The sequence below is a fragment of the Podarcis tiliguerta genome (genome assembly GCF_965153285.1).
Source record: "Podarcis tiliguerta genome assembly, chromosome: 2".
In the NCBI taxonomy this organism is placed as follows: domain Eukaryota; kingdom Metazoa; phylum Chordata; class Lepidosauria; order Squamata; family Lacertidae; genus Podarcis; species Podarcis tiliguerta.
The window spans coordinates 71,821,752-71,845,902 of NC_139535.1; the positions used below are offsets into that span (position 1 = coordinate 71,821,752).

At 46.1% G+C, this 24,151-nt stretch overlaps 1 long non-coding RNA gene across 1 annotated transcript; it reads left to right on the forward strand.

Annotated features, from left to right (window-relative positions):
• The first annotated feature begins 5,174 nt into the window (after positions 1-5,174).
• LOC310673096 lies at positions 5,175-8,479 on the forward strand. Its single transcript, XR_014508845.1, has 2 exons — positions 5,175-6,093; positions 7,842-8,479. It is a non-coding gene; the product is annotated as an uncharacterized lncRNA (long non-coding RNA).
• Positions 8,480-24,151: the final 15,672 nt, after the last annotated feature.

Here is a 24,151-nt window from a genome sequence, read left to right on the forward strand (position 1 = left end):
CCCCTCTCAGCCCAGCACCCGGTGCAGTCACACTTCCCTAAATCCACCTCTGCTAGATGCAGCTGTTTTAATCAAGGATTAGGAAATGTTTTAGGTGTGGCACAGAGCATAGTTACACTATAAACACTATCAGTCAAGGTTCCCCCAAAGACCCCTAGCAGCAAACTGGTGCGGGAGTGGCAGATTCTCTGTTAGTCATCTCCTTAGCCGCCTCACTTAATTGCAGGGTTTTCTGGGAGAAGAGAACCACAGTCCGACGTGGAGATATGCTACCTAAGCCTAATGTGTAAAAATACCCTTATTGGGCTCATGCCTGTCTCACTTGATCTATTGTCCCTACGTTGTGATCTGGTTTAACCTCAATACTGGGTGTTCCCTTCGTCATTGTCCTTGGGCTAGATGAAATTGTCTGAAACAGAACTGGGAGAGTGTTTTACCCGATATGTATACATGAGTTTTAATTCAAAACACATAAATACAACAAGATTTGGGACAGCACAGCAAAGGCAATATTGAGTAATCCTGATCAAGTTGAACATTGTGTGTTCTCTTTACTGATTCTCTCTGTTGTTTTGTCAGCTCTTACAGTGCTTGTTTTTTCCTCTTAAAGACTCATGTCCCAGAGTTATGTGATTTATATGAGCATCTCAGACACAGCCAACCCAATATGTTTTTGCTCCTGAGGCAGAAAATCCAAATGGCATCCCCATCCCCCATGGTGTGCACCTGGTCCTCCCCAAAATTAACGATGCACACAGAATATCCATATGTTGTCACTGCAGTGACAAAGTGTATTGTTAAAGTCATTTGCTTATCTTGCATTCCCTCTCCATCATCTTAACCCACAAAGATCAGCTTCATTTTCATTCCCAATCATTATGTTTTACAGAAGAAAATGTAAGGGCATCTTCTTAAGCATGCAGTGCAATCATAAGCATACTTACTTAAAAATAAGTCCCAGTGAGTTTGATAGAATTTACTCCCTAGAAAAAATGATTACTAAGATTGCAGCCATAGGCTCTGTAGACAGCACCAGCTTAAAATACAGCTAATTTGTCCCCCCTCCCTCAATTTGGATTGAAGCTGGTTTGGCAAGAAACGCATCAAAACATGGTATTTAATAAGAAACAGGATAGATACAGGATAGATATCAATTGTAGTTAATGTGTGTACACCACTTCCCCAGTCAGTGATGGAAGCGAACTGGATGCAGAGTAAACAGGAGTATGCAGCCTTCATTTTTGTGCTTTTAAAATCATTCCTCCTACATCCTGACCCACATAGTGGTAATCTTCTTTTTTCATCGTCCCAGTCCTTACTTAGGAGATCATCTAATATTCCAAGCTTCTTTCTGTGTCTAATGCTGTTTCAGAACTTCCTGGTTGTGTCTGGGGAATTACACTCCCAAAAGGCCTTACTTCCCCTATAGCTGCAGCCTTGGATTCAAGCAGAAATCAAGCATCTCTCTCTGGGTTCCAGCTCTCAGCTCCTAGCTCACATCACTCAACTCTCCACTCTCAACTCTGCCTTTGTCCTTCTAACCACCCACGAGTTGAGGGAGGGCCCCCCGCTCATTTGCCATCTTGCACTGAACCCTTTCCTTTGTTCCCGTTAATGCCCCATCACCCAGGAAGGTTGCCTGGCTATTCCAAGAATGAGAAGGGAGCCCAGGCAGTCAGTCAAACCATCCCACTCAACAAACTCATAACCCTAGGTAATTGGAATGCTTGCCCATGCTTTTCTATTTTGTTTGCTTTAGGGTAATAATAATAATAATAATAATACACCATCAATATACGGTACTTAGTTCCTAAAAGAGTTGCATCAATAAAAGACAATCCCCTGCCCTGAGGAGTTTACAATCAGCAGTAGCATTTATATAAATAGCCGTGCCTGCATTTCTTTGGGGCTTCCATCTGGGATAGCAAGAGAAGTATAACCACCTATCCAATTTCACTACTCTTCTTCTCCCTTGCAAACATTCTCCATGCCCTTCTGCTATCATAGCCTGGCTTAGCATTTAGTCTTCTGACGGTATAAAGGGCAAATTCTCCTTAAGATTTTCAGACATTGTAGCTTGATAGAATGCCAAAGAGTTGCTTTTAAACTGTCTTGCATTTAGAACAATCATTAAATGTGTATTTTGAATATAGGAGACAGTGCACAAATGTTCCCTATTCTGTTTTTGATTACACTGGGGTTGGAGAGGGGTGGGACATTTGCTGTCCTCTTCGGGAAAGAAGGGAGAGTTGTTAAATAAAGGCCTCCGTGAGTAAGCTTTGGTGGCCCTGTAGCTTGCTCTTCTCTAACAGACGGGGAAGGCAGCCACTTTGCCAGCAGATGCCCATGAGCGGAAACACTGGAGCACAAAATTAACACCCTGGCTCATCAGGAAATGTTAATGCGGGTAAGATGAGGGAATTGCTTCATATTATAGGCAAACAAGCTGTGCAAAGCGGATAAGCAGAAGAGGAACTTGGTTTGAAGGCTGGGCAGTTTTTCCCAGAGATCTCTCCTCCTCCCACCCTTCAGCCTGATGGATAAGGCTGGAAAGGAAATAAAAAGCATCTGACCCTGCCATTAAAAAACAGAGAACAAACAAACAAACAAAATCCTATGCAAAGCAGCATCGCAAGCTGAGAGCAGCACATGCTATTTCTGTAGAAGCTAGCTGCTTAAAGGTAAGAAAGCAAAAGCAATCTGGAAGCACCTTCGCTGCTTTCCACCCAAACATACCTATTCCAGGGGTGGAAAAGCAATTTTGCAAGTTTACCCAGAAGATGGATGTAAAGGACACCGATTGGCTGCCCTCCATAGTCTTCCCACCAATTCCTGGAACAGTGTGTCTCACTACTTCTTCTTTTAAACGGTTTCCTTTCTTTTAATGAGCAAGGCAACAATGGATACATGTCTATGGGGTGCTTAGGCATATATATTTTAATCAATCAACCTTCCTGAAGCATAGAGGGAGTGGGAAAACTAAGCCAGTGTTTGATTTGCTGTAGGCACTTCCATCACTTCACTTGCAAAGCCTGGCTTATTCTGCAGCTAGGATGTATGCTGGGAGCTCCCCTGCCTTTCGCTACTGAATCTACCTTCACCCTTGAAGTATACAGCTGCATACACACAGTTTGCAGCATAAAAATGTAGTTTTTCTCAGTCTGGAACCATTCACGCTCATCCTCCACATGCTGCTTTCAATCTGAATTCTAGATCCTGCCACCCACAAAGATGGGTGTGGTTACTTGATACACATTTGAAAACCTTACCTTTCATTAGGTTATCCATGCCTTTTTCTCCCTGCATATACCTCTAGTAAACAAAGAAAGAAGTGGTGATTTTGATCTTGTTATGACCCACAGTATCATGGGGCAGGTGTGGACGCCCCCCTCCCAATTGTTTGGACCACCTACATCTGTTTTCAAATTGGCCCACCGTGCGATAATTCAGACTCAATCTGCAATGAGCTTTTATTTTTGAAATGAAAACAGTTTCAGAGGAAGCACTTATCAGGGGCAAAAAAAGATACAATAGATCTAGACTGTGTGTGTACTATGTAGAGAAAGCAAGTACACAGTTCCCATTGAGTCTAAAATAAAATGTGTGTACACAGCCTCCATTATGTCCACTGTTATCCCTTCATGGTGCCAGCTTTTGTTGAGATGCATGAAGTAACTTACTCCTGCTGATCTACAGCACACTCTTTATAACATAATGCTTATCAAAGTTCTCGTTTTTACCTGCCTACTTGCCAGCAAAACTGTGTGAATGTTTATAAGTAGTGTAGAAGTTACAGTGAAATTCGCTCCTAAGGAAAACTTTTCCAAAAAGCTATGGAGAAATTGTTTTTGAAATGTAGAGCTTTGATAAGGGGGGGGGGAGGAGATCTTTGTCTCTCTACATTCATTCTTCCTTCCCTCCTTTTTCTGTAAAAGTCTTCATGAGCGCTACTCTATTAAAATGGACTCTAAATACATGAGGAAACATTTTTCAGTTTGAGGCCAATTAATGTACATTTTGCCTTTGTTTAGTAGGCTGGCTTACACACACACACACACACACACACACACACACACACACACACCTCTATCTTCCATCCAGGCAAGCTAGAGTTATTATCAGAGTTCCAGGACAATTTCCAGTCCATAAAAACTCTCAAGGGGTGTGTGAAGCAAGGCCAGTGAGGGATGTGAGAAGAAGAAGGTGGGAAAGGGGTGTAGCTTTGGGAGATGTCCCAAAGGCTACATAGTGATGCTGGGAGGGCCACATTTGGCCCCTGGATTTACTGTATTTTTCCTGATCTGAAGTTTCCAACCCAATAAGAGTAACCTAGCTAAATAAATAACCTGTTGAGAACAAGGATAAGCGATGAATCATAGCCACAGAATCATAGACTTGTAGAGTTGGAAGGGATCCTGAGGATCATTCTAGTCCAACCCCCTGCAATGCAGGAATATGCGGCTGTCCCATACGGGGGTCAAACTTGCAACATTGACATTATCAACACCAACATAGTCCAAAACAGGAGTGGGCAAACTGTGACCCAAGACATATGGATGGCAAGGTGGGTAGCAGAAAGAGGAAGGTGGGGGGGGGAGGGGGGATGATGGATGCGGCAGAATGAGGAAGAAAAAGGATTGCCCCACCCAGTGTCTGTACTGTTCCATGACAGATACTCCCAAAGGAATATGTCCCTTGATAGGGGAAAAAAGGTTGTCTAAAAGGTACCCACTATGTGCAAACACTCAGTCAATAGTAGTGCTGATAGTAGATTGCGTATGTAGAACAGGTTTCACTGACAATCAGCTTTTATGGCTTGGTTGCTGGTAAAATTGTATGCAATCCATTCGGAGTTAAGCACTTTTAAATCCTACTAAATGGGATCTCTTACATCAAAATGAGTGGGGTTTAAAATTGCTTGAGGATGTCTGGACCTTATCTACGGTGTTCTTCCGGCAATGTGAGCTCAATCCTACCTGAAAATAGAGTCTGGAAGTGTCCGGTATATCCAGGGACTAAAGGATGGAACTTTTATTTTTTAAAAAACCCATTATGTCTCTAGACAGCATTAACAAACAAACAAAAATAAGCAGCCCCAGCATGGCCTGAGCTGTTTGCCACACAATGGCGTAAAACAAGCATGAAGTCCTGGATTAAAAAAAAAATGTAGAGCGGCCTTCATCCAGGCAGGCTAACCCCCGCAAACGTTTGCCCTTTAAAATAAATAAATAAGTATTTAAATAAATATGCACTCATTATTCGAACTCATCTCCCTCCATAATAGCCTCTTTAAAACCTAAGCGTAATCTTCTAATGAACTAATTTCCACTACAAACACAGGCTTCTCTTTTATCTGCTAGCTTCTCCAGAACGTCAGGCGCATGTTCCTTTTCCCAGGGCGCCTGCCCCCTCCTTTCAGGCTCCCCTCCTAACCACTTACGCTTCCTAACAGATTACTGGGAGCCTAGTTGACTGGAAAAAAAAACCAGACCCTGATCTAACGCAGTACATGTAAAGATGTCTGAGGCAGAGGCAACCCCTGCTGCCGTTACCCCAATGGCTTTGGCATTTTGAAAAGGCGATTGGGAGAGCCGGCGTCGTTTCTCCATTATTATTATAGTTAGCCCCTGCAGGACAAAAGCATTATTTGCTGGGAATAGAGCAGGAAGCTGCCTTGTGCTGAGGAGGCTTATTGATCCATCTGGTCCAGTACTGTCTGTCTGATTGGCAGCATCTCGCCAATGATTCTCCAAAGTGCTTCTTCCCCTGTCTTGCGAACCAACATGCTTGTTTACCTAGAGTGCCTGCGGACTGAACCTGGGGCAACATTCCTCAGGTGAAAATAAGGACACCCTATTCTACATCAGTGTGCCCACCTCCTTCCGTGCCCCCTGTATATGCGCAAGGCCGATGGAATAAAGGAAAAGGCGGGACTGGCTGAGCCAATGGCTTCTAGAGGACTATGTAACAATACTGTCCTGGCAACTGCCTTGGTTAAATGTGGGAGACTTAGATGACACATGGTAAAACTGTGAGGTTTCCATCAGCCCACCCTGGGCATCAGAGGAAGCACCCACGCAGGATGTTTACAAGGTGGCACTTCCTTGTCTCCACCAACCTAGTCTCTGTGGTCAGAGCTATGGCCGCCAAAGGGCCCCTATGCACTTGCGCGAGCCGGGCCCTCTTAGGTCGCTCATGTCGCCACCATTGCCATAGTTGGATGTGTTAAGTGGTATTGGCCAGTGGAGCTGAAGAGCACAGCTCCATCAGCTGGCACCCCTCCCCACAGGTCCCGCTGCACCACTGTGAGAGGCTGGGCTTCCTTCTTCTGCTTCCAACCCTTCCCCGCTTACAGAATTCGGGACTCCGCATGACATAGTGAGAAGCTACGGTGGCTTAAGGGTTTTTGTGATGGCCCCAGCATTTCCCCGGCAGTTGGCGACTATGACACGCCCATGTCTCAGTGCGATGGTACAATGGCTGCAATACGATGTGCGCATAGAAATGTTGTGAACTTGTAGGTCTTCTCTTTGCTCTCCTACAAGGAGTGGGACACTGCACAGGCAGGATGTGTTTGCCTTCGGAGAAGGGACTGTCTTGACTGTGAGTCTTGCAGGCCTTCTTGCAAGACTGTGAGTCTTGCAGGCCTTTTTCCACCTGGGAGGACAGGGCCCTGACTGACTCCAGCTATAAAAGCTGGGAGGGGGTGTTTTTTGGGGGGGTTGCTGTTTCTGTTTGTTTTTTCTGTTATTGATAGTAACTTTTTGTATCTTTCCTTTTAGATATTGTTATGATGTATGCAGAGATTGTTCAATCTGGTTATGTACTGTTTGTTGCTTTTTGTTTATGACTACTTTTGTTACGTTCGTAATTATGTAAGTATTTTCATGTTGTAAGCTGCCTTGAGCATGGTTTTGACTATGGAAAGGCGGCGTACCAATAAAAAAGAATGACCAAACAGCGTGTATCTCAGTGTGTGGAGCCCTGTTGTGCCCAGTAAACATAAGCTCAGTGCTTTTCTTCTGGGGGGGACACAGGGGTATGCATGCACCTAAACACTTTGTGAATCTATGTACTTTCATCTATTTACTGTATTTATTTTTTCCAATCTATAAAATGGTGATTTTCTTGAGTCAAAATGAGAGTACCCCTAAACATTTTTTAAGGAAAAAAAGCACTGCATAGACTTATACCAGACTGGCAGCCATTCCAGTCCAATATTAGGATGTGTTAACACCAGTACCCCTACTGAAATCCTCCAGGTTTTGTTGACACCTTCCCCCACCCCCCAAAAAAGCATTCCCTCTTTGACGTTGCTTTGAAAAAGTACAGGAACCCTGTGCTTCCTTGCATCTGGCTACTTTAAGCAAAACACCAACGAAAAAGAGCAAAGAGCTCTCTGTAAACCTACTGCCAGGAGCCACACGCCTTCTCAGTTGCTATAGCAACCTGTCTGACTGGCCAGATCCCAGAAATAGGGCAGCTATGAAAGACAGAAGTAACAGCTCTGGGTTCTTACCACCCTTTTGGCACTTGATAACTTTTTTCTTTGCACTATCCGTTAATTGTGCAATAACTAGGCATTTCTTTGTTGTGTGCCTGTCCTCTCTCTCCCCGCTTCCTGTTTTCCTTTGGTGTGGATACCACATTTTCTGAGTGCTTAGGGCACAATATTTGGATGGGACCAAGCTGCTGCTTGACACCTGATGATGGAAAGTCATATCTGTGAATTTATTTATTTACTAAATTATTCTAGACCACTTTTCAGGGTAAAGTACCTTCACAGGTACGGTATATACTGGCCTTAAGTCGTTATTTCTAAGTGCCCTTTTCAATTCCAGGTCAAGACAATGCCCCAAATGATCCAGAACAGTGAGAATCCTGCAAAGAAGAATTACATGAACAATACAGACAAATTTGAAGTCCAATCAATGAAACACGGTCAGCTTCATAGCTGTGTACAGTCGAGGGCAAACAGATAGTCCTTTGACTTCCTTAGGGTTTCATGGAGTATAAAATTGCCTGGGACTATAGGGAATGAAAGCTCTTGATTGCACCATATGGCCTCTTGCTGGCCCCTGCAATATTCCTATTCTCTTTGTTCATCTGCAAGATATTAACATAACATCCCTTCGACACACCATTAAATGGAGTCACACACACAGCAGAATGTAATTTTATGGCCAGATCCTGCTCTTAGGAGCGATGACGACCAAACTAGCTAATCAAATCAGCGCAAATTTGCAAACACCATCTCAGCAGCTGTGACTGTAAATATCAGCGGCAGAATGTGAATAATCCTGTCCGCAGGATGACTTGAGTAATGGGTTCCCAATGGGCGTTCCAGCCATCAGTTTGCTGCCTGGCAACCCAAGGGGGACTCTGATTTTGATGAGCCTGAAACAGCAGATGCCGTTATCATGATGTAGCAGCTATAGCTGGCTTCCCAGAAAAAATAAACTTATTTAGACAAATGGAAGGGGAGATGGAATGCATTGCGTCCTGCCTTTTGTGACTGTTGATGTGTGCTTCTTTAGTGGGCCTACATGTGTGGGAAGTCTGTCTCTCTCTCTCTCTCTCTCTCTCTCTCTCTCTAGCATTCCCTTTGGCATTTTCAGAGCAGCTGCAGCAGACTGCAGTTTTGGGTAATCTTTCAAACAGCAAACCATCTGCATCTTTTGAACGGTGGGGGCTGGGGAGGCATAGATTTGCAAGCAACATATATGTTCCAGAGTTTTGGTACAATTCTGTATTTATGCCAGTTTTTGCAGGTGTGAACTAAAGCTTCCAGCAGCCCAGAGGTTATGGACATATCCAGAGACAGCTCAGTCCATTTTGCTGCCTACGGAGAAAGACATGATGGTGCCCCTCTCAATTCACAACAGATCCTATTGGGTGAGATTTACCTCATAAGCTGCACCATTGGAGGCCCCGCAGAAGGACTTCTGCTTGCACAAAAGGACCCCCCCCCTTTCCTTCCCACCAAATTGGCTCAGTGGAGGCAACAGAACCCACCCACCCCCAGAACAGCACATGTACGTTTCCAAGTACAACTCAAAGTGTTGATGCTGACCTATGAAGCCCTAAATGGCTTAGGCCCTGTATACTTGATGGAGTGTCTCTACCACCATCATTCAGCCCAGACACTGAGTTCTAGCTCAGAGGGACTTACAGCAAGAACTGAAGTTACAGGGAACCAGGCAGAGGGCTTTCTCAATAGTGGCACCCACCCTGAGGAACGTCCTCCCATCCGATGTCAAGGAGATAAATAAAGACTCTCCTCCCTGAAAGAGAGGGGAGTGGTTGTGGACGGGAGCCTGAGCACCGCCCACAGCAGGGGGCTCAGCCCCCTGCCTTTCTGTTCCCTGGCTGGCGCTCCTCCCACCAACCGGCACCCAATCGGGTGCCGCTGGGGGGTGTGGTCAGCCAAGTTCAAATTGCAGCGCCAGCCCTCTCCTCAGCCTCTTTCCACTCCGTCTCACCGAGAGTCATCAGCTAGGAGTCATCACAGTCATCACAGGGAAGAGCCATGAGGTTTGGAGTTGGGGGGTCTGTGTGTGTGGACGCTTGCCTTTTAACTTTAGGAGGCTTGCGTGCGCTCATTGCTTTACTGCTTTTAAAAATCCAGGTTTGCCTTGCTGTGTCCTCTTTTTCCCATGTAAAAACCTACATTTAACCTTCCATTCCCCCCCCCCCCCCGCTGCTTGATTTGTTTGTGCGGTCTAAGTGTGAATTACCTTTCTTAAGCTGCAGCTTGTTCCCCTGCCCAGCACATGCCCCCGGTGAGGTCTGAGTGTGAGTGTGGCTCCATCTTTCTTTCTCCCTTGTCTCCTTGCTTGTCTTCCCTGCCTCTGCTAGGTAGCTGTGCGTTTTATTTTAATTTTTGGCCAGGGTGCTTGTACATTTCCCCTCTATTGCCCTTGCCTGTCCAATTGCGTGGCTGGTCTGGGTGACTGCATGGTGCTGGTAATGGCAAGGTTGCAAGTTTGATCCCTGTATGGGACAGCTGAATATTTCTGCATTGCCTGGGTTGGACTAGATGATCCTCAGGGTTCCTTTTCCTGTTCCTTTCTAATTTTAAATTGTGTGTGTGTGTGTGTGCTTGCAGCGTGTGTTTGTGCCTGCCGTTTATTGATTTATTACTCTTCTAGCGTGGGTTTAATTTACCTTGCCATCCCTTCCATTGGTACCACTTAAATCGGGAGCCCCCTGTAAATTTTAAAGGCTGCCGGGGCTGGGGAAAGACTGTACGCTTAAACCTCACCCCTCTTGGTTTCTCTAAGCCACCCCCCCCCCTTCGCTTGATGTTTGGAGGATAGAAATAAGGCAGGGCTTGGGGTGGACAATTCAGGGTTTCTGATCAGGGAACCATTCCTCAGCACGGCACGTTTATACGTTTAGAACCTTTGAAGGTGTGCCTTTGCCTGGTTCTTGTCATTGGCTTCACTTGCCAGTACAGGCTCCCTAAAGAAAACCACTTTTAAACAACAACAACAACAACAACAACAAAGGTTACGGCTTATGGTACCTTAATGAAAAGTCCAGGTTTATATTTCCACTTCATTTCGGCTCACTGTAAGGACATCTATTTTTCCTTTTCTTCAAAAAGATTTTTCCTTGCCCGGCATGTTCATTTTGCCTCCACCCCTCCTCCCTCCCAACTCTCCCCCCCCCCCACTTTCCTTCTCCGCCCTCCCCCCCTCCTCCCTCCCCCCACCCCTCCCCTTTCAGGAGATACATTGGTCTTTGGAGTTTCCTTTGCCTGAGTAATCACAGTTGCCAGACAGGTTTTTCAACTGCTGGGGCAGGCTTGATTGCTCCAACCTGAGGCATAGCTCAGTTGGTAGGACATCAGACTCTTGAACCCAGGGTCAGGGGTTTGATGCCCATGTTGGGTGAAAGATTCCTGCAATGCCGGGGGTTGGACTAGATGATCCATGTGGTCCCTTCCAACTCTTCAACAAAACCTTAAAGATTCATGTAGCTGCCATTAGTTTCTTCTCCAAAGCTACATTCTCCTCTGACCCGTGCAATGACTTCTTAGTCCGCAGGGCTATCGAGGGCTGGAGCAGGCTTCAACCTTCACGGGCTGGGGGCCGTAAGCCGATCTCTTATGCGCTATTGTCCAAAATCCGCACAAAGTTAAAATCCATCTGCTGGTCCAAGTATGAGGCCCGCATGTTTTCCGCCGCCTATTCGATTGTGTTTTTCGGCGCCCTACGGGTGGGCGAGGTTGTAGCCGAGGCTAGCGCAAACGGCTCAACGCGCGGCCTCTTATTGGACGATGTGCAGCTATCAGAGGCGTCCATGACACTCAGGATACGCCAGTCAAAAACAGATCAGGCCGGCAGGGGGGTGTTTGTGAAGCTGGTAGCTTCTGCGGAGTCGGGTCCATGTCCGGTAAAGGACACCAGATGATTTCTCTACCTCCGGCCTCCCGGCCCAGGTCCTCTTCTGGTCCACCTAGACGGTTCCCCGCTTCTAAGGCATCAATTCACAAGGGTGCTCCGCAGAGCCATTGATTCCTGTGGGTTACCTGCCCAAGACTACGCAGCGCACTCCTTTCGGATCGGCGCTGCAACAACAGCCGCTCATTTGGGCTTGCCGGTGGATAGGATTAAGGAGATGGGCCGGTGGAAATCTGATGCATATAAAGCCTATATCCGCTAGATTACATTACATTAACCCCCCCACTTACCTGTCGCTTTCTTCTTTTCATCCTCAGCTGCTGCCAAAAAGATCGTGTGGATTTGCGGCCACAGTATCGTCCATTGGGCCCGTGCAAGGGCGTGTAGTTCCGGCCTCACTGTTAATCTTGGCCTACATCCGGGAGTCCGCTGTTTCTGGTTCATGAAATGGGGCATGCGTTGGCAGGAGCTTATGCCTATGTTGCGGGAGAAAGTGGCCTTGTTCGGCCCCCCCGACATCCTTATTGTCCAGCTAGGCGAGAATGACCTCGTTACCAGGAGTACGGCGGACTTGTCATGGAGTATAAGAACTGATTTGGGCGAGATTGCTGTCTTGTGTCCCGGAACTACCGTGTTTTGGTCCTCCCTCCTGAAGAGAATTGTGTGGCGAGGGGCGAAGTGTTGTATGGCCGTGGAGAAAATCAGAAAGACTTTGAACCGGGCCGTGTCCCTTTGGGTGCGCTGTCGGAATGGCCAAGTTATTGTGCATGATCGTATTCGGATTGGCAACATGGACTTGTATAGAGATGACGGGGTTCATCTCTCAGACCTGGGGAATGACCTGTAGCTTGACAGCATCATCAGTAGCGTCAGGGATTGGTTGCAGCTGTGAGGGTATTGGCGGCGAGCCTTTGGCTCGGGTGGCGGTTAGGCATTGGATTATTGCGTTATGGTGTGTGGGAAGGCTAGGTGTGGCCATCGGCCTAAGCCTTCAATTTTGGGTATTCCGTTAAAGGAATCTGGGGGTCGTGTATTCCGTCCGATGCCTGCTTGGCGGGAGGCCATGGCACGACCCCTGGTGACGTCAGGGGAGAGCCTATAGTTGTATTATCATCAACAGGCTCCGCCCCCCTGGTGATTCAACCCCTGTGGTGGACATCCAATGCCTAAGCCAATACCTTTTTCACTGCTGTAACCAATAAAGTTGTGGCCTTTTCATGCCCATAAACCATATATCACGTGTCCTTGTGTGTTCATTTCCACGGGGCGGGGGTCGGGTCCTCGAACCACAAAGACTCTCCTCCCTGAAAGAGAGGGGAGTGGTTGTGGACGGGAGCCTGAGCACCGCCCACAGCAGGGGCTCAGCCCCCTGCCTTTCTGTTCCCTGGCTGGCGCTCCTCCCACCAACCGGCACCCAATCGGGTGCCGCTGGGGGGTGTGGTCAGCCAAGTTCAAATTGCAGCGCCAGCCCTCTCCTCAGCCTCTTTCCACTCCGTCTCACCGAGAGTCACCCACCCTCCACTCCCTTTAGCTTAGGGTATTGGCCTTGCTATGGACCTTAGGTTGGTCGCCCTGGTTAGTCGGGGGGCCTGGTAGGAGTTTTTTCCGCATGGCAGTAGGCCATGAGGTTTTTTCGCCTACCTCGTAGCAATCGTCACAACTTTTGTGGTATTGGTGGGTAGGTTAGGCATTGGATTATTGCGTTATGGTGTGTGGGAAGGCTAGGTGTGGCCATCGGCCTAAGCCTTCAATTTTGGGTATTCCGTTAAAGGAATCTGGGGGTCGTGTATTCCGTCCGATGCCTGCTTGGCGGGAGGCCATGGCACGACCCCTGGTGACGTCAGGGGAGAGCCTATAGTTGTATTATCATCAACAGGCTCCGCCCCCCTGGTGATTCAACCCCTGTGGTGGACATCCAATGCCTAAGCCAATACCTTTTTCACTGCTGTAACCAATAAAGTTGTGGCCTTTTCATGCCCATAAACCATATATCACGTGTCCTTGTGTGTTCATTTCCACGGGGCGGGGGTCGGGTCCTCGAACCACAAAGACTCTCCTCCCTGAAAGAGAGGGGAGTGGTTGTGGACGGGAGCCTGAGCACCGCCCACAGCAGGGGCTCAGCCCCCTGCCTTTCTGTTCCCTGGCTGGCGCTCCTCCCACCAACCGGCACCCAATCGGGTGCCGCTGGGGGGTGTGGTCAGCCAAGTTCAAATTGCAGCGCCAGCCCTCTCCTCAGCCTCTTTCCACTCCGTCTCACCGAGAGTCACCCACCCTCCACTCCCTTTAGCTTAGGGTATTGGCCTTGCTATGGACCTTAGGTTGGTCGCCCTGGTTAGTCGGGGGGCCTGGTAGGAGTTTTTTCCGCATGGCAGTAGGCCATGAGGTTTTTTCGCCTACCTCGTAGCAATCGTCACAACTTTTGTGGTATTGGTGGGTAGGTTAGGCATTGGATTATTGCGTTATGGTGTGTGGGAAGGCTAGGTGTGGCCATCGGCCTAAGCCTTCAATTTTGGGTATTCCGTTAAAGGAATCTGGGGGTCGTGTATTCCGTCCGATGCCTGCTTGGCGGGAGGCCATGGCACGACCCCTGGTGACGTCAGGGGAGAGCCTATAGTTGTATTATCATCAACAGGCTCCGCCCCCCTGGTGATTCAACCCCTGTGGTGGACATCCAATGCCTAAGCCAATACCTTTTTCACTGCTGTAACCAATAAAGTTGTGGCCTTTTCATGCCCATAAACCATATATCACGTGTCCTTGTGTGTTCATTTCCACGGGGCGGGGGGCGGGTCCTCGAACCACAACTATACAACTTTTAGAAGACATCTGAAGGCAGCCCTGTAGAGGGAGGTTTTTAAGGTTTGAGATGTTTTATTATGCTTTTATATTTATTGGAAACTGCCCAGAGTGGCTGGGGAGACCCTGTCAGATGGGTGAGGTACAAATAATATTTTTTATAACTATTAATGGGGGGTGGATTTTTCTGTTTGGCAAGCTAAAATGCTTGCAGAGATGAATATGTTAGCCATAGTGTAATGCTAATTCCACCCATAGTGGTACCTGGGTTTTTTCCTAGGTAAGTGGGGTATCCTGTTACAGCCTAATTCACATGGGCTGCAACTCTAGACAGGCCATTTTACATTTCTTGAACTTATTTAGGTTTACCATGGTTGTTGATGGGCTTCACCTTTTATGGGTTTGTCTAAGCCAGAGTGGCAGATGATATGTGTATATTCATCAGATTGGTGAGCAAATGTTTCTGTTTTGCTTTTGGTACATTTCATAAAGCTGGTTGCCAGGAGATAACAGGGGATAAGTAAAATGGAAACTAGTTGAGGGTGAGGCAGTTCTGAGCAGTCTTGACAACTGATACCAGAGGAATCAGGATGTGGGGACAGTTGGGTCACTTAGGCCCAACTGTAGTGATTGTAGTAATTTAGAGACATGTCCTTAAAAGAAACACTGGGATGGGTGTTTTAGAGAATATCCCTGGAAGACAGTGTGCGGAAGTGGTGCCTGACTGGCTGAAAGAGGTCCAGCAGAAACTTATTGTTGTAGCCGCTAATTAATTAAAGACACTACGTTAAGCCTTGTCTCAAGATATAGAACCCAAACATATTACATTTATCCTTTGCATTGTGGCGACGACTCCCCTAAGTATATTTTTGACTGTGGAATTGTGCCTACCAGTTGTTCACACCATTGGGTGATATTTTTGTTCTCGAACTTTTTTTTAAAAAACAACTGAATATTTTGCTGTTCATTTTATCGAACAACAACACACTTCTATGGCTATTTAGAGGACTCTGTTCATAATGAATCCTTGCAACTCCTTTGTTCAACTTGTCATTCATTTTTTTAAAGAAGGCTCAGTGAGAACTCCTGTGTCTGCTCCCAGAGGTGAAACATTAAACGGGTAAATATAAACAAGGTAAAACTTAATACATGCTCCCATCCTCCTACAAAGGGTCATGGGGAAAATGTGATGTCATCACAGGAAGTTCCTGTTAACATCCCATAATGGTACATGGGAAGCTGACAAGTACATGATAAATGACATATATATTTTCACACACTGAAGATTAACCACCCTTTTTCTCCCAGGACATCAGACTAATGTGGGGGAGAGATCTCCTCCAAATTTCCCAGCTCCTGAAGCCAAGAGGAGGAGAGGAGGCATATCAATTACACATGTGGGTAATGTGGGCATGCTTATTTGCTGGGCGAGTCACTGTCATTGAGCAGAGATGTAGCCTTGGTTACATCCTGTTTGGATTAATGTCACACACTCTAATTGGGGCTTTCTTTGAAACGTACTCAGAAACTTCCAACTGGCTTAAAGAGCTGCAGCCAGATTGTTGACCGGGGCTGGATATAGGGATCATATTGTTGGCAGGGTAGCTAAATTGCAGCTAGAAAAGTCAAACAATGTGCAGTTTTGATGCTTTTCTTGAAATTAAAACAATGTCCAAATACTTGTTAAAATATGCAGAAGCTTTTACTTGCAGAATCTATAGCTAAAGAATATATGCAAAGTACTTATATGCATAGGTTCATCAGTTACCCACTCTCTTAGCAATCCGGCTCCTGATTAGTATTCTAATAAGTATAACAAATCCAAGGGATTCCCCCCCCCCTTGCTACTGGTTTGGAAGTCTTCTTTACCTAGAAGAACTCTACCCTCCTGGCTAGAAGGAGACCTGGGGCGTCTGTATTCCCACAGCTTCTACCTCTCCTGGCTCAGACTCAGCCCTCCAGCCAACTCCTGCCTGTATACCTTCCCCACACAGTCAACCTGCTCTTCCTGTCTAAGCTGTGAGGCTCTTTCCTCTTGCTTTAGATAGTCTCCTCAGGGTAGATGTTCCACTCACATCAGAACCCGTTCTCCCACCGTCAAATCCCAACCTAATCCCTATCTCCCACCTCAAATCAAGCCCTATCTAACTCTCTCCCTCAGAAACTGCCCCTTTTATTCTCCCTCCCAAAGTGCTGCTCTGCTCCACCCCGCTATGGCTTGCTGTCGGGAGCCAATCAGAGAGAGGCTCATCACTCAGGTGGCATTTCTGAGGGACTGCATCACCAGACTCTGGTCTGGCCCTTCTGTACACCCCAACTCCCTTGCTAGAACAGCTCCATTGGCTACCAGTCTGCCTCCAGGCACAATTAAAGTGCTGGTTATCATCTATAAAGCCCTACACGGCATAAATCTGGAAGACCACATTCCCTCATACAAACCTGCCCTGGTTTTGAGATATTCAGGGGAAGCTCTTCACTCAGTCCCTCCACCCACACATGGTGGGAACATGGGAGATAGTGTATGCTTCAGCAGAAGGAGGTCTGCTCACCAAAACATGACTTTCCTCCCTCTTCCATTGTTCTTCCTCTAAATTGTTTCCCCTCAACCCTCCAGAATAGATTTAGGGGGCACATGGGGAGGAGAGGGAAAGTCCTGTTACATGAGTGGACCTTGATCTGCTTGTGTAGCAGCTTAGCTGAATCCCACCATTGGGTTTTTTTAAACAAAACAAAACAAAACTTGAAGTATAGGTGGCAAAGCTAGGTGGCTATTAAAGAGGGTTTCATTGTGCATTCATCTCTGTGTGGCTCCTCACTTGAAACATAAATGATATTCACCAGACTGCAGTGGAGGGAAATAGGGAAGGCAGGGTCTCAATCAATCTTGCTAAGAAACCAGCCCCATCATAACAAAGTACAGGATACGTAGGCATTTTGGATAAAAACCTAGTACTGGAAACATAGTGTGTGCACAGTAAACAGGAGTGTGAACACAGCCTTAGGCTGCTTTTGGGTTAGATGTTGAGCCATGACTCTTCCACAGTTTGGGAGCTGGCAAGTAGGCAGGCCTTGAGGGTTCATCAAAAGTCAAGCTGAGATCTTGGCTCAAACATCTGAAGATGATAATATGAGAAAGAATCACTGAGAAGACGAGAGATTGGGATGCAGCATCAAAATTCAAACTGGTATCTCTTGATCCAAATGTCTGCAAATCTTAAGGAAACAGTGGATCCAAAGTACCGGTGGAGAGATAACAGGATAACCCCTTCTGAACTGCTGCCTCATACCTTTGAACTAATCAACAGAGATCAGGATTTTTACAGAGCAGGGTGTAACTCTGAAAGTGGAACAAGATCACCTCTCAATAATTGATTCAAATATTGCAGCAGCTGATGCATACCTAGCAGTCACCATCTCTACCACAACAAACAGCAAGTCAAACACTTTCCTCCCTGGCCAGCAACGCTTACCCTACCACTGACAAACCACCCAGAAGGGAGAACTTTAATGCTCTTTAATCTCAGTCAAATGCCTACCATCTCATCAAAAAGGACAGGAATGAATCCCAAGTCATTAAACCCTGGGCATAGGCCATAAGTGGGTAGGTAAGACATCTCCAGGTGCTGTGAGGCCATGCAAAGGAGCCACTATGCCATAAATATAAAATGTTGCTATGGGCCTAGAAGGAAGCAGCTCCCTTTAGTTTGATGCTAAAGTATGCAGTCATCTAGACTTCATAAACTGGTCATTGGTGGGTTAATCCATTGACCATGGAAATTGTTTACAGAACAGCACACAGAATCAGATAAGTAATGACTGATAGCCTTGAACCTTCCCTCCCCAGAGTGAGACTATGGGGGCAAGATCTGTACAGCTAAATATGAGGAGAAGCAGCAGATTTAACCAAGATCTCAGAGAATGGGAGGCACATTTCAGCATAATCTGTCTTCCAGGCATGTGACAAAGTGATTCCCATTTTAGGTCATGCTGGGTGTAGTAAATAAGAGCATCCCAATGTCGTTTCAAGCAATGACAAGGACATTTCAAGTGAACTTTTGCATCAGTGCTATGGATGGAGCCTGTGAAGTGCATAAAGAAAACCCAGGAAAATGGGCTTGCTTTGGAAATGGGCTTGCTTTGAAAGAGACTGACAATCAAACCCTACACAGCCACAATGCTCATTTTAGAACTCATATGCTTAGCAGCCAGATCCAAGTGCATAGCTCTCTTTCTTTCATGACAGCAAGTCGCTTTTTATGGCTAGAACCTGGATGGTGATCAGCATCCCAAAGCCCATTCGCCTCCACCTCTCAGGGGCCATGGGTGGTGTATTCAGAGTATACGTAAGACTATGCAAATATGGACATACCAACATGTGAGGCTATACATAGATAGGATAATAAAACCAGGATCATCTTGGGAAGCTGATAACAAAAACCTCTATTCTGTTAGAAACATATAAATTGCTTGAAAGACCAGCGAGCTAGAGAACTTTGCAACACCTGATGCCCATTTTCTGTGCACTCTTGCTGCTCACATTGAATCATTCGATGCTACTTAACATCCACATGAAACCATTGGGGGAGATCATTAAGGGATTTGGAGCAAGTTGTCATCAGCTCTATTTCTTTTACTTCTGAGTCAAGTGAGGCCATACAGGTCCTATAATGATGCCTAGATGCTGGACAAGGACCAATAAACTGAAGCTGTAAATGGAGGGCTTGTGGGTGAGTGTTCCCAGATCCAGGAATTAGATGAGTTGTCTGTTCCAGACAGGTTGCACTCTGCTTGAAGTAACAGGTGTGTAGTCTGGGGTACTCCTAGAGCCATCACTGTTACTGGATGTCTGAATGACCACGAAGGCTAGGAGTGTTGTTTACCATTTTGGGCTGGTATGCTATTTATTTCCAATCCAGGATTGGATTAACTTGGCTACAGTGGCCTGTGCATTGCTAAACTCAAATGTGGATTGCTGTAACATGCTTTATGTTAGCAAAGTCACTTAAATAACACAGAAGGACTCCTGGGAGAAAAGTATTGATATCATTTTACTGGGGGGAAACTGAACATAAAACTATAGCTGAAGGAGAAATAAACAGTGAGGCCTTGTACGTAGCAAGACAACATTCAACAAAATATTCAGAGAGAAAACTCCCTCAGAACTAGAGCATGTGCCACCTCAGTAAACATTGTGCCATTCTGTGTGGTTGCCAAGCTACACACCACTACCTGTCCCCCTCTTGGCTAGTTGATTTTAACACTAGGATTAATCCCTCATAGACAAACTGACTGTTCCCTGCTGCTGTATGTCCAACACTCTATGCAGGGCTGCCCTTTTGCTTGGGGAGAAGCTGCAACTAGTTTGCAATGCTGCAGCTGGACTGCTCCTTGCATGCAGCACCTCTCCTGAAGGAGCTGCGGTACTTGCTAATACGCTACTGAGCCCACATAAAGGTTTTGATATTGACTTATAAGGCTCTAAACAACATGAGAGGATGTCTTTTGTCATATGAATCTGCCTGCACTCTAAGATCTTCACAAGGGAAGGTGTCCTGGCCTGCATATGTCCATCTAGCGGCAACCAGAATGAGAACATTCCTTGAAGTGGCATTTGTGTTATGAAATAGTCTCCCTTCCCTAATATGGTGGGCATTTTGGATGTTAAGTTTCTACCAGCAGTTAAAAACTTTATTTTTACCCAAACATTTACTTGCCTTCTATCTAGACTTAACTGCCCTCTGCTTAGTGTTGTATTTTGTTTACTGTGTATTTATCCTGTTTGATGTGATGTGATTTTTATTTTATCCTTGTATACCACTTTGATTTTGATTTTATTCTTGTACACTGAAAAGAAGTAAATAAATATTTAAAATAACTCCATTTATAATTACATTAGCGATACTGGCATAACCATACCCATATCTTCCATAATTATTCCAGCATCTCAGTGATGGCCCCCTGAGGACTATGGAGACATGATCTGAACCATTACTGCAGAATACATTAGTGGTTTTATGACCAAATACGTGTCTGCACATGTAATGTCTGTCACCATTCACAAAGAAATACAACCTACATTGCTGTTCTGCACATAAAACACCTCTGTGTTCATTTCTAATGCACACAGTCTCTTCTTTTTAGTTGCTTTAACCTACATAGCTTATATTCAGGCTGTTACCAAAATCAACTCACAATAATCACAAAAGCATTAAAAAACAACAACATTGCACTCACTATAATATCAAACACAATAGCGAACAACAACAAATTCATCCAAATAATACCATTCAATGAAGCCAAAGTAATGCAAGGATACTTTCTAATCACATGAACTCCAGAACAACAGAAAATGGATTAGCTGCAAACTCCTCAAGTGTCCTGAATTAATTGGGACATCATGAATTGACGGAAGCTGCCCTGGCTTTTGTTCCCAATCCTGAATGTTCTGGTTTTGCTCCCCTGTGCTGGTGGCGCCAGCAACGGACCAGAAAATGGGCATGGTGAGACTTGGCATAGGCTGGGACAGACTTCCGGCAGGCTGCAACAGTCTGTGCCACATTGGGAAACTTGGCACAAGCCGGGGCAGCCTTCCACTAGGCCACGCCAGGCCATGCCGCTTCTCCAGATGCAGAGCAGGCCGGGGCAGCCTTCTGGTAGGCCGGACAAAGGGAGGAGGTAGGGGAGGAAGGAGGTGAGCGGGCAGGCGAGGAAGGGGTCAATGGCAGGGAGAGGGTGAGTGATAGGGTCACTTTCTGAGAGTCCCAGGCCCTCTATATAGCAGGTGGTCAACTTTAAGGGGGATCTTCATGACTGTTTTCATTGGCATAAATCCAAAGGGAGAGAGGAGCTGCCACTTCTACCCAGCAAGCTACTATCCCTCAATGGAAAACACAGACACATTATCTCACTGGACCTTCCTCTTTGTGCTGAAGAGGTCACTGTCACCTCAACCTGAAGGTGACTTGTTTACCATGGTGAAATGGAGATGTCAGTCAAATGTCAGGAAAATGCTAATGAATGGGAACAACTCATGTCAGGCTGAATGTACACTTTGCTCCTGAATACTGAAGCATGATGGCACACAAATGACTAAGCAGCCTTGATAAAGATTCAATAGGCCAATGTCAGCTCACTTTGATTAAACAGTCCTCTTGTATTGGTGTCAAGGCATTGAAAGGTGCATTGGGTTTTCTGCTCTTCCTGAGTCTAGCTCATGGGTAAGCAAACTAAGGCCCAGGGGCCAGATCCAGCCCAATTGCCTTCCCAATCAGACCCGTGGACGGTCCGGGAATCAGCGTGTTTTTACATGAGTAGAATGTGTGCTTTTATTTAAAATGCATCTCGGGGTTATTTGTGGGGCATAGGAATTCGTTCATATTTTTTTTCCAAAATATAGTCTGGCCCACCACATGGCCTGAGGGACAGTGGACCGGCCCCCTGCTGAAAAAGTTTGCTGACCCCTGCTCTAGCTCCTCTTCAGCACTGAAGCTATGGAAACAACTTTAATAGCCGGCCTAATAAAACAGGCACTCAGTCAGAGGCCCCATATGCACAAGGACCAAAAATCACTAGCAGTACAGAAATAGCTAGAGTTGCCCTCTTGCAACCCAAAGATGCTACCTAATTTTACCATATTAATGCAGCAAAAGAGGTTGCCATTTCTGCATCTTCTAGTCCATACGTCTGGTCTATGGCTGTGTACACACATCACCTTTGAAATGCACAGGGGTCATTTTTTCACAGTGCACTTTTGTGGTTAGCAGCTGCACACACCTTTGCACAATAACATCATCTAAAATGGCAGCTGCTGTTTATGTGGTCTGTATGGACAGGTGGGCATGTTTTCATTCTAGTGCGCAACAATGTTCTCTACTCTCCTCTCCTAAATTAGTGTTTCTACATACCTTTTTTGTTTTTGTTTAATGCAGTCTTTCAAAAGAGAGGAACTGGAAACTGGTGTGCGTACATATACAGAGGATATATATTGGTATAAAGAGTTGGCAAGGTTAAGTTACTGTATTGCTTCCTATTCTGCCTATTTCATTCATAGAAAAGTTCATCATGGGGGGGGGGGGCAGTGGCACAGCCCTGCCCCATCAATAGATCTGCCCCACAGGAGGTGACATGGGAGAGAACTCTTTGCGTACACCTGTATGAAGCAAGAGCATTCTTGGTCCAAAATGGATTACAACCCTTCCATCAGAATGTGGTTTAGATTGGCAAATAGTGTGGGACAGGGATGACATGGGGATGATGTGTATACAGTACAGCACATTACCACACAGTGTGTGCATGCCCTACAGCAGATAGGGGAGAAGGGTGGGGGGTGCAAACAGTGGCAACATCTTGCACTGTGTCAGTAAAGGTAGGTGATCTGTGGTGCCATATTGCAACTCCAGAAGTAGTATCAGTGCTTTCCCCCACCTTCAATGATCTTCGGTATCATTCCACAGAAGGTCCCAGGTTTAGTCTTCAGAAATGGCTAGGTCAGGTACTGCCAGAAACCCTGGAGAGCCACTGCTAATCAATACACACAATACGCAAGATTGGCAGCCGAACGTCATATAATCAAAGTTCTCAACTTCAATACACCCACAAATCATGTCCCTACATCCATGCAAAGGTGAGACAACAGTGTACAGTGGTACCTCGGGTTACATACGCTTCAGGTTACAGACTCTGCTGACCCAGAAATAGTACCTCAGGTTAAGAACTTTGCTTCAGGATGAGAACAGAAATTGTGCTCCGGCGGCATGGCAGCAGCAGGAGGCACCATTAGCTAAAGTGGTGCTTCAGGTTAAGAACAGTTTCAGGTTATGAACGGACCTCCAGAACGAATTAAGTACTTAACCCGAGGTACCACTGTACTATTGTATTTGCAAACAAGAGCCAATGCTGATCACAGCACCCTCAGGCTGTTGTGGAAAGCAAAATGTAAGCAGATGTGTATACCATTCCAAGTTAATCAGAATTTGAAGCTGTAACTGAATATGAGTGGATATATTGAAACGATACATCTACAGAAGGTTTGTGCCAGCTGTATTGCCATGGCTTCACCAAGTCATGTTTGGTGATGAGTGTGCTGAAACTCCTCTGCTAGAGATCACTGGCCTTTTCACACAGAATGACAGCTTTGAGTGTTCCCTATGGGGAAAGGAATAACAGTTAACTCGGGTTGTCAGAAGTGAAGGACAAGATGGTGCCTCTTCCCCATTCTAAGTACCGTATTTTTTGCACCATAACACTCACTTTTTTCCTCCTAGAAAGTAAGGGGAAATGTCTGTGCGTGTTATGGAGCGAATGCCTACGGACGGCGGGGGGATCTGCTGCAGTCGTGAGCAGAGGATCCATGGTTCCCCTTCCTTGCCTCCTCCATGGCTTGCTTTGAAACAGAAAAGCAGGAGAAGAGAGGAGCCGCTTACACGAGTCCGGAGGACTCCCGGGAGGAGGGAGAGAAGCAGAGCCTTTAAAGGAGCAAAGCGGGAGAGGAGAGGAGCCTTCTCCTCTTATACCCCTCTTCTGCATTATTAACAGCATCCTTCTCCACCCACCCCACGCGTGTTCCTTGTCCCTTGAGTGCTTTTCCTTCCCTCCCCACTTAAAACGTGGTTACAAAGCACAGATCCACATGGATCCTCAGGATTTTTGCACTGGGTCACCCCAAATTCACCATCAGATCACATAGCATGTTCATGGCTACAGCTTGCACCAAAAAAATCACGCACCCACTGTTGCCTGGGGCCGCAGTGGTGCAAAAACGTGGTTACAAAGCATGGATCCACATGGATCCTCAGGATTTTTGCATTGGGCTACCCCAAACTCACCGTTAGATCACATGTCTGTGGCCACAGCATGAACCACAAAAATCATACATCCACTGTTTCTTTAGAATATTTTTTTTCTTGTTTTCCTCCTCTAAAAACTATGTGCGTGTTATGGTCGGGTGC